This window comes from Triticum urartu, chromosome 7, assembly GCF_003073215.2.
Source record: "Triticum urartu cultivar G1812 chromosome 7, Tu2.1, whole genome shotgun sequence".
NCBI classification, from domain to species: domain Eukaryota; kingdom Viridiplantae; phylum Streptophyta; class Magnoliopsida; order Poales; family Poaceae; genus Triticum; species Triticum urartu.
Genome location: NC_053028.1, coordinates 127,697,661 through 127,712,468, shown reverse-complemented (window position 1 = coordinate 127,712,468; position 14,808 = coordinate 127,697,661).

The following is a 14,808-nucleotide window of genomic DNA, read 5'->3' as shown; positions in this document are numbered from 1 at the left end:
CAAGGAAAAAGATGGTGCATCGACCAGTTTACTTTCTTAGGTCCCTCTTACAGGGGGCTAGGTCAAGGTACTCTCGGGTGCAAAGGTTGATCTTCAGCCTTCTCATGGCCTCGAGGAAGCTGCGCCATTATTTCCAAGATCACTAGATCACAGTTGTGCTCGCCTTCCATTATAGCGAATCTTGAGAAACCCCAAAGCCACCGGCAGGATAGTAGAGTGGGCACTAGAATTATCAAGCTTTGCATTGAAGTTTGAGAGCACGACAACTATCTAAAACAGAGCACGTGCCCCGTGCAGAAAACAGCATCGCTGACCACCTGTCAAAGTGCGCTGATTAGAAGCTTCCTGTGGAACCAGGAATTTTTGTGCCCCGCTTAACTCAACCATCAATTTCCCCGCAATGTTGGCCAAGAAAAGGAGAAAACTCAACACCAGCAAACATTTCTCGGTAGAGCTACCCGTGGCCGCTGGTGAGAGGGTTGCTGGGGGAGACCCTATGCTCGTTGGTGAGCCACATTCTCCGGCAAAGCTTCGAGTTCTCGCTGTTGAGATTAGCACCCCATGGCTGAGGAAATGCCTTTAGTCCTCATTGTCGAGCCCCAGGCTCCGGCATGGGCGCAGCTGATGGCTCGTGTCTGTGTCAGTTTTTCCCCGAAGAGGAAGGGATGATGCAACACATCTACGGTAGGGATTTCCCTCAGTTATGAAACCAAGGTTATCGAACCAGTAGGAGAACCAAGCCACACTATGTCAACGGTACCTGCACACAAAGAAAGAATACTTGCAACCCGACGCGTAAGAGGGGTTGTCAATCCCTCCTTGGTAAAAGATTGGTAACGAGATAGATTGGTAGATGCAAATAAAATTCAACGATATATTTTTGGGTTTTTGCTAATATAGATCTGAAAATAAAAGATGCAAATAAATAAAAAGGCAAATAGCAATATAGATATAAAAATATATGATGAAAAATAGACCCGGGGCCGTAGATTTCACTAGTGGCTTCTCTCGAGAAAATAGCATATGGTGGGTAAACAAATTACCATTGGGCAATTGATAAAACCTCAAATAATTATGACAATATCCTGGCAATGATCATTATATAGGCATCATGTACAAGATTAGTATACCGACTCCTGCCTGTATCTACTACTATTACTCCACACATCGACCGCTATCCAGCACACATCTAGTGTATTAAGTTCATGGAGAAACGGAGTAATGTAATAAGAACGATGACATGATGTAGACAAGATCTATTCATGTAGGAATATACCCATCTTGTTATCCTTAATAGCAATGATACATGCGTGTCTTTCTGCCCCTTCTGTCACCGGGAAAGAACACCGCACGATTGAACCCAACACAAAGCACCTCTTCCCATGGCAAGAAAAATCGATCTAGTCGGTCTAAATAAACCAAAGATTCGAAGAAGAAATACGAGGCTATAAGTAATCACGCATATAAGAGATCAAAGAAACTCAAATAACTTTCATGGATATAAAGATCTGATCATAAAATCAAAGTTCATCGGAGCCCAACAAACACACTACAAAAAAGAGTTACATCAAATAGATCTCCAAGAGACCATTGTATTGAGAATCGAAGAGAGAATAAGCCATCTAGCTACTGCTTACGGACCCGTATGTCTACAATGAACTACTCATGCATCATCGGAGAGGCACCAATGAGGATGATGAACCCCTCCGTGATGGTCTCTAGATTGGATCTGGTGGTTCTGGAACTTAAGGCGGCTGGAATTGTGTTTCGTCGACTCCCCTAGGGCTTTTGGATTTTTGGGGTATTTATAGAGCAAAGAGGCAGTGCGGGAGGCGCTGGTTGGTTGTGCTCCCCTCGCAGCCCCCCTCTGGTACTTCTCTGGACCAAGTTGTGTCTTCTGTTCCAAAAAAATTCTCCAAAAACTTTCTCTGCGTTTGTACTCCGTTTGGTACTGATATTATGCGAAGTAAAAAAAGCAAAAAATAGCAACTGGCACTGGGCACTATGTCAATAGGTTAGTCACAGGAAATGATATAAAGTTGCTATAAAATGAGTGTAAAACATCCAAGAATGATAATATAACAACATGGAAGAATCAAAAATTATATATACGTTAGACGTATCAGCATCCCCAAGCTTAATTCTTGCTCGTCCGCGAGTAGCTAGGTAAATGATAAAAACATAATTTTTGATGTGGAATGCTGCCTATCATGTTCATCACATATGCTTTCCTTGTAGCATGAACATTTGTACTTTTATATGGTTCAAAGCAATAGTCTAGTTCTCACATGAAGATTTAAATACTCAAGCATATCAACAAGCAACCATGTGTTTCAAAATATCAACACTAAAGAAAGTTATCCCTAGCCCATCATGCTCAATCATTGATCCATTCATGAAACACACTCGCATATTAGCTACATCCAATGCTCAATTATGATCATAGTGCCCCTTAGTTGGTACTTTATAAGAGAAGATGGAGACTCAAATAAAAATAAACATTGCATAAAGTAAAAAAAGATAGGCCCTTCGCGGAGGGAAGTTGGGATTTGTAGAGGTGCCAGAGCTCAAAGCAAAAAAGACAGACAATTTTTTTGGGTGGCATGCCTTTCCCGTCAATGAAAACGATTGAGTGGTTCCTTATACTTTCCATGCTAGATACATCATAGGCGGTTCCCAAATAGAAAATAAAGTTTATTCCTTTTCCACCATTCTTTCACATTCCACGACTAGCCATATCCACAGGTACCGTCCATACCAACACTTTCCAAGGAATTTATTATTTGATAACATAAAGGAAAAGTTCATTTCGGGACTGGGCATCCCTAATACCGTTGCCGTAGTCTCGTGCAATGACAAGTGAATAAACACTCATCTTGATAATAACGCATCTAGCATGGAAAATATCGGCCACCCCCTACCGTTTCATGAGCGGTACGAACACACAAAAAGGAATTTTATTTGAATATTAGAGTTGGCACATACAAATTATCTTAGAATGGCACAGAAATACCACAAATAGGTAGGTATGGTGGACTCATATGGCAAAACTGGGTTTACGGATTTTGGATGCACAAGTAGTATTCCTACTTAGTACAAGTGAAGGCTAGCAAAATATTGAGAAGCATCCAACTAAGAAGCGAAAAAAATCTCATAAGCGAGCATTAAGCATAACTAACACTGAATAATGCACCACAAGTAGGATGTAATTTCATTGCATAACTATTGACTTTTGTGCTTGCATAGGGAATCACAAACCTTAACATCAATATTCTTACTAAAGCATAATTACTCATCAACATACTCACATATCACTATCATCATATCTCAAAACTATTGCAAAGAATCAAGTTTATTTTGCCCAATGATCTTCATGAAAGTTTTTATTATATCCCTCTTGAATATCTATCACTTGGGGACTAGTTTCATACGTTGCAATTGCTTTTTGACAAGCTCAAACAAATTTAAGTGAAGAACATGAGCATAAAGATTTTCATCTCTCAAAATAATATAAGTGAAGCATGAGAGTATTTCTTCAAATTTAATAACTCTCAAATAAATCTAAGTGAAGCATGAGAGAATTTCTTCAAAATTAATAAAGCACACTGTGCTCAAAAAGATATAAGTGAGGCACTAGAGCAATCCCATATCTCAAAAAATTTAAGTGAAGCATAAAGAGCAATTCTAATGAATCATAGCATAATTTTGGCTCTCTCAAATAGGTGTGTCCAGCAAGGATAATTGTGACAAACTAAAAAGCAAAACAAGCAAAGACTCATATAATACAAGACGCTCCAAGAAAAACTCATGATATGTGACGGATAAAAATATAGCTCCAAGTAAAATACCGATGGTCATTAGAAGAATGAGGGGATGCCACTCGGGGCATCCCCAAGCTTAGTTGCTTGTTCATTCTTGAATATTATCTAGGGGTGCCATGGGGAATCCGCAAGCTTAGGTTGTTTCTCCTTATTCCTTCATCCATCGTGATCTCACCCAAAACTTGAAAACTTCAATCACGCAGAACTTAACAAAACCTTCGTGAGATTCGTTAGTATAATAAAGCAAATCATCACTCTAAGTACTGTTGCGAACCCATTCATATTTTATTATTGCATTATATCTACTGTATTCCAACTTTGCTATGGCTTATACTCCCCGATAAAGTCCAGAGATTCATCAAAATAAGCAAACAATGCAACAAAAACAAAATTTGTCTCAAACAGAATGTAGCAATCTGGAAACTTTGCATACTTCTGTAACTCCAAAAATTCTGAAAAATTAGCACAATGTAGGCAATTTGTATACCAGTCTTGTGTAAAAACTTCAGAATTTTTTGTCACTTCTATGAATTATGAAAATTATTTTACTGGAGGCAAAAGTTTCTGTTTTCCAACAAGATCAAGTCAACTATCACCCAACATGATCCTAAAGGCTTTACTTGGCACAATCACTAATTAAAACATAAAAACACAATCATAACAGTAGAATAATTGTACAAACACTCAAGAATAGAAATAAAAAGGGAAAAACAAATTTTATTCATCGGGTTGCCTCCCAACAATCGCTATTGTTTTATGCCCCTACCTAGGCATAATGCATAGATTCAAGTATTGTCATATTTAGTTTTTGCTACTTTCGTAAGGGCCTTTCCAAAGCTGGGAGGCGCTTTATGCTTCCCCAAATTCTCAGGAAAAGAAACCATCCTGAGATCTAAAATATCCACCCTTTTATTGCAAAGAGTAATCAAAGTGTTCATGCGATTGAGATTTCCACTGATATGTTTGAGGGGTTCATTATATTTTTGCAACTCAACCATATGTTTATGCAAATCACTCAACTTGTCTAAAATTTGAACCCCTTCTTGAGTAAAAGAAATCACCTTTTTGGTTGGTGGAATTCCCAGAATTCCCTCTAAAATCTCATAAGCGGTATTAGCATCAAGCTCAATAAAGTTCCCTTTAGCGGCAAAATCCAGAAGTTGTCTATGATTCAAGGCTAATCCTATAAAAAAGTTTCGAAGCAGAATCTTTGCATCCCCCTTTAGGTTGCAAATACGATAGGATTCCATTAGCCTATACCAAGCATCCTTCAAATTTTCTCCTTGTCTCTGTTTGAAGTATAAAACTTCAAAATTTGGTGACAAAGGAGGGGTAGTTAAGCTAGCCAAAGTAACAAGGTAGAGCAAACAAGACTCCACACAAAAATAGATCTGACAAGAAGAAGGCAACCGAAAAGGTGGGCGAATAAAACGGTAAATTTTTGTGAAGTGGGGGAGATAAAAACGAGAGGCACATGGCAAATAATGTAAATTGCAAGGAGATGAGATTTGTGATTAGGAACCTGATAGATATTTATGATGTCTCCCTGGCAACGGCGCCAGAAATCATTTCTTAATGGCTCGTGTCCTCGTCAGTTTTTCCCCAAAGAGGAAGGGATGATACAGCACAGCTACGATATGTATTTCCCTCAGTTATGAAACCAAGGTTATCGAACCAGTAGGAAAACCAAGCAACACTATGTAAACAGTACCTGCACACAAAGAACATGTACTTGCAACCCGACGCGTAAGAGGAGTTGTCAATCCCTCCCTGGTAAAAGATTGGCAAAGAGATAGATTGATAGATGCAAATAAATAACGGCAAATAAAATTCAGCAAGATATTTTTGGGTTTTTGGTAATATAGATCTGAAAATAAAAGATGCAAATAAATAAAAAGGCAAATAGCAATATAGATCTAAAAATATATGATAAAAATATAAACCTGGGGGCTGTAGATCTCACTAGTGGCTTCTCTCGAGAAAATAGCATATGGTGGGTAAACAAATTACTGTTGGGCAATTGATAAAACCTCAAATAATTATGACAATATCCAGGCAATGATCATTATATAGGCACAGTCCAAGATTTGTAGACCGACTCCTGCCTACATCTACTACTATTACTCCACACATCGACCGCTATCCAGCATGCATCTAGTGTATTAAGTTGATGGAGAAACAAAGTAATGCAATAAGAACGTTGACATGATGTAGAAAAGATCTATCTATTATATACATAATACAGAAGTCAAATGAGCCATCACGTCCGTCCACATAAGACAAAATAATATAGATCGTTGATTATTAATACTTACGGCCAAGATTTAAAGATATTACGTTACATGCGTAAAGATATAAACTGATGTATATTGGACCGACACGTACAAGATGTGTGAAAAAAGTTAGAAAGTGTTCTGATCGCCATGTACATATAGCATGTACCGATGATACTAAAAAATTGAAAAGTTAGAAAAATTACACACGATCATAACCATGTACAGGTCAACGCTAAAAAAGAAACGTGCATACCCTCCATCGTAGGATATGCTCATACGCTCTTCATGCAAAAAAGGAAGTGCAATTGGCTACGTAAAAAAAGTTGCAATTGGTCGGACTCTGCCTTTTGTTTCTACCTTTTGAAACTACGGACACTGCAATAAGGATTCCATCAGCCGGCCTAAGAAATAATAAATCATGAGTCCAGGCTAAGAAAGAATAAAGAATAAAAAACCGATGTTCGTAGAACCTTCTAAAAAAGCAAAGCGTAAACAGGTTTAGGAGGCTGACACTGTCCTCAAACTCCAGCTTTTAAAACGTTTTTTTTTTAAACGTTACACTCAGCAGGCCATACATGAGAATCAGAAAGTAGCTTCAAACATACAAACGTGTATTATATATTTCTTTGGATTTTGAGAACTAACACACGGTAGCGATAGGACAATCACATGATTGAGATGCTATTTAGAGTGATTTTTTTATAGGATTTTATGGATTTCAAATGCATGTGTTTTTCAAGGGATGCCTACCGACAGTGCATAAGAAAATAAACGCTGGAATTTAAGAGGACCAATGAGCAAGATTAGAGAGAGATAGACGACTGTAAATGCATCACACATCCGAATAAGTTACTCAAAAGATACTAAGTATCATATTTGGAGGTTTTTGGTCTCTGTATCAAATTTCGTATAATAATAATAATAATAAAACATAGAAGAGTGACGTGGTAGAAAAGAATATAAGACAGAGTGAATGTACAGTGAAATCAGTATGATAGAGCATTCCTTCAAAAAATATATTAAACTAAAGACATGCAATATAATGAGTGCTAAGACCGGTGAAGAAATGTAAGAGACAAACTATGGAGAAACTATCAATGTTTGATTTATTTATTGGTGGAAATTTTCTAGAAACTATTAGTGAAACTTTAACGATTGAGAATGATGTGTAGGAGAAGAGAGAAATCTTTTCTAAAAAAGCAAACCGAGGCTGACACTATCCTCATACTCCAGCTTTTAAAATGTTACACTCAGCATGCCATACATGAGAATCAAAAAGTAGCTTGAAACATACAAACGTGTATTCTCTGTGTGAAAATAAGATAGCTACAACTTCTATTTTATTTGAAAGCAAAATACAATGCAAACATACAAATTTATATGCTCTACATAGAAATAGATAAATATACCTTGGAATATATTTCTTTTTTGCCAGAAACATACAATCATATTTTGCTGTACAATTAGAACGCAATATCATATACAAATTTAAATTGCTGCGTGAAAAAAATATAGATCTCTTTGGATTTTGAGAACTAAATAATGCAGCGATACATGAAGCGCATGATTGAGATGGCACGTACAATGACTGCTAATAGAATGCATGAGTTTTGGAACAGATACATACCTTTGTACGGTGCAGAAGAAAATAAAATGTCTCAGTTATTTTCTTCAAAAAAGCAAAACACGATGCAAACATACAAATGTATATGCTCCTTTTTGTAGCACAAATGTATACTCGCTCTACATAGAAAAGGATAAATATACCTTTTGATACAGTTTTCTTTTTTGCCGGAAACATAAAAATCATATTTTGGCATACAATGAGAATGCATCATCATATAAAAAATGATTCCAGCATGAAAATATATATTTCTTTGGATTTTGAGAACTGTCAAACGGTAGCGATAGGTGAATCACATGATTGTGATGGCATGTAGAGTGAATTTCAATAGGATTTTATGGATTTCAAATGCATGTGTTTTTCAAGGGATGCATGTCGACGGTGCATAAGAAAATAAACACTAGAATTTTAGAGGACCAATGAGCAAGACTAGAGATAGACTATAAATGCATCACACATCCGAATAAGATGAGTCATTGGGTGTGGTAAGCCATCAATGGTTAGGTTAATATCTCTGTGAAAGTTTCTCAAAAGATACTAAGTATCATATTTGGAGGTTTGGTCTTAATGTCAAATTTCGTATAATAATAATGAAAAAACATAGAAGAGTGACGTGGTAGAAGAGAAAATAAGACAGAGTGAATGTATGGTGAAATCAGTATGATAGAGCATTCCTTCAAAAATGTTTTAAACTAAGGACATGCAATATAATGAGTGCTAAGACCCCTTAAGAAATGGAAGAGACAAACTATGCAGAAACTATCAATGTTTGATTTATTTATTGATGGAAAGTTTCTAGAAAATATTAGTGAAAATTTAAGAATTGAGAATGATGTGTAGGAGAAGAGAGAAATCTTTATATTGGTATCAAAATCAATGGTCATAACTATTATCAACAAAAACTATTAGCTACTTCCTCTGTAAAGAAATATAAGAGCCTTTAGATCAATAAGTAGTGAGATAAAAGCTGTTATATTTCTTTACGGAGGGAGTACTATCTTACATTAAGTAGTAAATTAGAACTAATATAAAGCAACTAAAATCAAACTATTGTTTGTGGGGTAGCTAACAAAAATATTTAGTGTCAAACATAAGGGTTCTAGCCGCGCAAATGCGCGGGTCACTACGCTAGTTTATGTAGAAATAGACCCCATATTGTTATCCTTAATAGCAACGATACATGCGTGTCTTGCTTACCCTTCTGTCACTGGGAAAGAACACCGCACGATCGAACCCAACACAAAGCACCTCTTCCCATGGCAAGAAAAATCGATCTAGTCGGCCTAACTAAACCAAAGATTTGAAGAAGAAATACGAGGCTATAAGTAATCATGCATACAAGAGATCAAAGAAACTCAAATAACTTTCATGGATATGAAGATATGATTATAAACTCAAAGTTCACCGGATCCTAACAAACACACCGCAAAAAAGAGTTACATCAAATATATCTCCAAGAGACCATTGTATTGAGAATCAAAGAGAGAAGAAGCCATCTAGCTACTGCCTACGGACCCGTAGTGTCGGTGTTCTGGGAATGGGGGTCCCCAGACTTGCCTGCCTGCGGCCCGCAGCGTGGCTCCACCAGCGGCCCTGTACGGCCCATTTTCACCAGCAAACACTCACGACCCTCGCGAGGCAAACAACGCAAGACCTCCTCAGGGGCGGCCTCACCAAGCTGCCTCGCGAGGGGTGGAGAGATCAAGGCAAGGGACACCTCGCGAGGTTTTTGTGACGCAAGCCATGACGACTGGAGCCAGGCGGGCGATAGGCGGGCACCAGCACGCAGTGTCCTCGTTTCCTCTTTGGTGCTAAAGGGGCAAGCGCAGGCGAGGAGTCCCGAGGCATCAGGCAAAGGTTTCCATATCGGTGCAATAAGATCAAGATCAGCAGGACGACAGTACGGAGGTCACCGTGGAGCCCAAGACGGCGTCACCACCAAAGCCTTTGGCAGGCGAAAACTACTTTTGTCAGGGTAGCTCGTACTAGTTGTCTCCCTTCGAATTTGGCCGTTGTGGGATCCCTTCCCGCTCAATATTTGGGAAGAGGACCAGGGCCTCTATAAATAGGACTAGCCACCACCATAGCAAGGGGGATCGGAATCAGGGAAAGAGAGAGAAAGAGAGAGAGCATCAACTCACCAAGCACAAAACACCTCACTTCGCGAGGCTGTTCTTCACTAGTAACTGTTAATCCTCAGCCCAAGAGGCAATCCACCACACCACACTAGAGTAGGGTATTACACCACAACGGTGGCCCGAACCAGTATAAATCCCGTGTCTCATGTTCTTTGGGTTCGTCGAGCTAGGCCGTGAGATTGTAGAGTGCGTGAGCTAGAAAGGGGGAGAGATCTTTGTGCGTACCCCAGTGTTCGAACATCAAGGGTTTTGCCAGAACCGAAAATCCAACCTTTGGTGCGCCAGGTAGGGGTGCACCGGAGCTTCTCTTCCCCCAGTTGATCCGCCGACGCTCCGTGGTTCCGATGTCCGGTGACCCAAGGACCAATGCTGACCGCTGGGCAGCTTGGCCGGCCCGGGCGGCACCGTCCGCCCAAGAAGACCTCAACCCAGCGCCCCAGGAGGTGCGCGCACCGCCAAGCGCCGCGGGGCGCGGGCGGTGCAGTCAAACACCGTCCACCCTCACTCCATGACAAGTGCGGGCTGCCGCAAGGGCCTCAAGCCACGCTGTGGCCACGACGCCGCACACCCGACGGGAACAAGCAAACATGAGGGCCGCACTCACGGTGGCTCGGGAGCTGCTGCGATGCCGGCTGATGGAGAGCGGCCGGGATGCATTGCTGGAGCGCGTTACCGAGCTACTGGACACCGCGGCCTCGGGAGCACCGCCCTTCTACTCCCTGCTTACGCCACAAGCCACGGTCGGATCGCATGGCGGGCCTCGCCGTGCCCGCGCACCCCTAGGTGCGCCAGGAGGCTTCATCGACATCGGCGCGACCGGAAGCATCGGACGCCCACTCGCGCCCGCGCCACCTCCGATGAGCGCGGGCACGAGCGTTGCCACCCGCGGCCTCAGCGGAGTGCCGCCCTCAGGGCGACGCAACATGGAGCATGGGGCACTTCGGCGAGGTCTTCGGGGCGGCGGCCTCAGAGGCCTACGTGCCCCGCATGATAGACCAGGAGTATGCGCTGGAAGACGACCCTGGCTTGTTCCTCGAGCCGGGCTGGGAGGAGGAGGCGCTGGAAGCTGAGGCCTTCCAGGAGTCCCCCGAGCGCGTCGTGAGCCTCACCAACCATGCCGGCGACGACAGCTACATGGTACCACTAATCTCTCAGGAGCAAGCTTATGCTAACCATGGGTCGTAGGAGGATCAAGTCACAACGGCGGACGGCGGCCCCAGCTCAACGGCCTCCCTCCCACCAGGAGGAGCACACTGGGGGCTGCAAGGGAGGGGCCGGCAGCCAGGTCCCTCCCCGCATCGCGCGGAGGAAGGTTCCCCTCGGAGGTAGGCCCTCTATCGGGGAGGTGCTGGTGAGCCTTCCCCCGGCAGAGGATCCATGGTCGCCGAGGGCGACACTGGCGTCCCCTTTGCCCCTTGGCTTCGTCTTGGTTTCCGGTCGAACCAACGGTGGTCGAGGGCGGCGCAAGGCGGGGCCCTCGTCTGGCGATATGAAGTAAGGCTCACGCGTGTGAAGATCTCCGCTCGTGACACTCTCACGTAATAATGAGTGGGGTTGTACATGCCCCGGAGTCTCAGGAGCACCGCCCTCGGGCCTCGAGGCTCCCTCCCACGCCTAGTGGCAGCACTTAGCTCCACGCTAGTGCCGGACGCGGCCATTTGCTCTTAACCTCTTTTCTGTACCCCTATTTCTGGCTTTGGATTTAAGTTGAAGTTCAATTTTCATTGCTACACGCGGGGGGTGACTTTTCTCGTTCGTTCGATTTGCCACCTGGTTCCTTGCCCCGACTCGGAGTTCGCACCTGCTGCCTCCCCCTCGCGAGCCCCTCGTGAGCAGGGGCTGGGCGCGGCACGCGCGTGCTGCGCGCATGCCCTTCCATGGCTGGCGTTTGCTCCTCGTGAAGCCCTCTCGGGCGGATCGGCAGGCCCTTGAGGAGCTCACGACCTCACGAGCTGGCCGGGAACCGGTCCGGACTAAGGTAAATTTCAGCGGTAAGTTCGCCGCAGGACTCACGGGCTCATAAAAACACATTTTAGGCTCAGCCAGAGAAATAGAGGAGATAATCTGTTTACATGAGGGGCTCCCACTCCCAAAATGCTCTTACAACTTTCAGGGCTATGCCCAAGTTTTCACTTACAGGGTCATCAATGAGGAAGCACGGGCTCAATCGGACATATCGCTCACCGCGTCCTCTGGGTCGCCCTCAGACGCGTCGTTGGCATTGTCGTCATCATCGCTGGCAACACCGTCCTCGTCGCTGGCATCACTGCCACCATTGTCGGCGTTGCCCGCACCACCGTCGGCCACGTCGCCTTCATCCACAGCGACCACCACCGCGTCATCCTCAGAGGTGAAGCCCCTGACTAGAGCGTCCACATTGGCCAAGCTAGCGCGTCTGCCTCTCCAGCTGACCTCGTGACGGGGGTAGCATGCTGGCCTGGGAGGCTCGAGGCCAGCGGGAGATCCGAGGCAGGAGGAGGTTGCTTCCTGAGGGGCTTCGCGGCCTTAGCCGATGGGATCCTGAAGAGCCACCATCAGGAAGGAAGTGACATTCAAGGGATTACAAGGATAAGGTACTTACTCATCTATGGTGATGTACTTCCTCTGTTTCAACAACCGGAAAGTGCCGCTGCTGCAGCTTCGGGACCCCTTCCTCTTGCAGAGCGCTTTGATGTCTACACGGAGCCGGCCGAAGCGTTGGGCGTGGCAACCAACGCAGGGCGTGGCTAGTGAAGCGCCCAAGGAGGTGACCTCAGGAGCACGAAGTTGGGGAGAGCCATCAAGTACCACCTCGCGACGGCCTCTAGAGGCCTCGGGAGCTTCGGCCTCGGGAGCAGTGGGTTGCGTCGCCCCCTCAACTGCCACCTCAGCATGAGAGTTGCGGGCTCCCGAAGATGACGCCTCAGGAACTGCGGGCGGCTTCGCTGCCTCGGCGCCCGCGCCTCCAGCATCCGGTGGTGCTTGCCCCCTGCACCCACTCTTGGGGCAAGTTCGGCGCCGGCGACAAGGAGGGGAACCACGGTGACGGGGTTCTCGCGGGACTCCTCAAGGCCAGTCGGACGCAGCCCCCATTCGTCAAAGGGGGTCATGTGCCCCGCGAACTCCACCCTGTTCAAGCAATAGTACAACAGACAGCCCGCCAGTGGCATATCGGCTGGCGAGGGGTTGCCCTCCAGGACCTCGAGCACCGTTCTTCGTGCCTCAAGCAGAAGCTCTGACTCCTGAAGCATCATGCGATCCTGGCCGACAGATAGGGCCCACATCGGCTGGGAATGGCGCTGGAGTGGGGTGATGTGACATCGGGGGAACTCCTTCATCACCATGGGCGGGTCAAGCCAAGATCTTTCAACCTCCTCAGCAATAGCCAGACGAAGGCAAGGCGGGGGCTCGTAAGCTTCTCGTGAGCCTAGTCGGAGCTGGGAAACGGCGGGCGCAGACGGAGGCGAGAGCAAAGGGCTGAGCACTCCGACATCCACATACACCCACTGCGTCCGGAACCCGCTCGCAGATGGTGGGAGCTCAAAGTTGATCCCCGAGCCGTCGGTCGCCGCCATGGCCTAGAAGCTCAGGCACCCCGAGCATTGCCGGGGGTCAGTCAGGTGCAGCGAGAAGAAATGGCGCAGAAGGACCACAGAGGGGGCTGTGCCCACCATGGCCTCGTAGACAAAGGCGAAGACGGCAAGAAGAGCAACTGATTGGGGATCTAAGTGCAACAGATGAATCTGGTAATGGGAAAGCACGACGTTGAAGAAGGGAGAGAAGGGGTGGATCAGACCGGCCCACAGGGTGTCGACGAAGAACTAGACCTCGGTGGCTGCTCTATTGACAGAAGTTCGGGACGCCGGCCAGGCCACCGTCCCTCCCCATTCGTTGAAGCTGATGACGAGCGCAAGGCGGACCTTGTCCATGGCTTCCTCATTGAGCACCCGCGATCAGCCGACGGTAGGAGGCAGGTCGGCTGAGGACAGGGGCTTCTTCCCTTTCTTCGTCCGGTTCGGCGCCATGACGATGGGCAGGACTGAGCTCGGGTTGGATGGGGAGAGGAAGCTGAGGTTCGAGGAAGCAAAGGAGTCGGGGGTGTGTTGCCAGCAAGGGGGGAAATAACTGTGTGGGACACCGTGGCCGCCTAGCTTGGCGGATATCAAGGCTGCGTGGGGAAGCGGGGACGCCCACATCCAATCAATCGCCACATGTCAAGCGGGGCCGCAGGCTGTTGGGGCCCACGACGCTCCGCACTTGCCCTTCGGCTTTGCCTCGAAGCCAAGCCCGAGCGCGCCTTGGGCCAGGGGCTACTGTCGGCGTTCTGGAATGGGGGTCCCCAGACTTGCCTGCCTGCGACCCGCAGCGTGGCTCCACCAGCGGCCCTATATGGCCCATCTTCACCAGCAAACACTCAAGACCCTCGCGAGGGGCCAAGCCTTGCGAGGCGAAGAACGCAAGACCTCCTCAGGGGCGGCCTCATCAAGGCAAGGGACACCTCACAAGGTTTCTGTGACGCAAGCCATGACGACTGGAGCCAGGCGGGCGAGAGGCGGGCGCCAGCGCGCGTAGTGTCCTCGTTTCCTCTTTGGTGCTAAAGGGGCAAGCGCAAGCGAGGAGTCCCGAGGCATCAGGCAAAGGTTTCCATATTGGTGCAACAAGACCAAGATCAGCAGGACGGCAGGATGGAGGTCACTGTGGAGCCCAAGACGGCGTCACCACGAGAGCCTTTGGCAGGTGAAGACTACTTTTGCCAGGGTAGCTCGTACTAGTTGTCTCCCTTCGAATTTGGCCGTTATGGGATCCCTTCCGCTCAATATTTGGGAATAGGACCAGGGCCTCTATAAATAAGACTAGCCACCACCATGGCAAGGGGGGATCGGAATTAGAGAGAGAGAGAGCATCAACTCACCAAGCACAAGAACACCTCACTTCGCGAGGCTGTTCTTCCCTTGCAAATGTTCATCCTT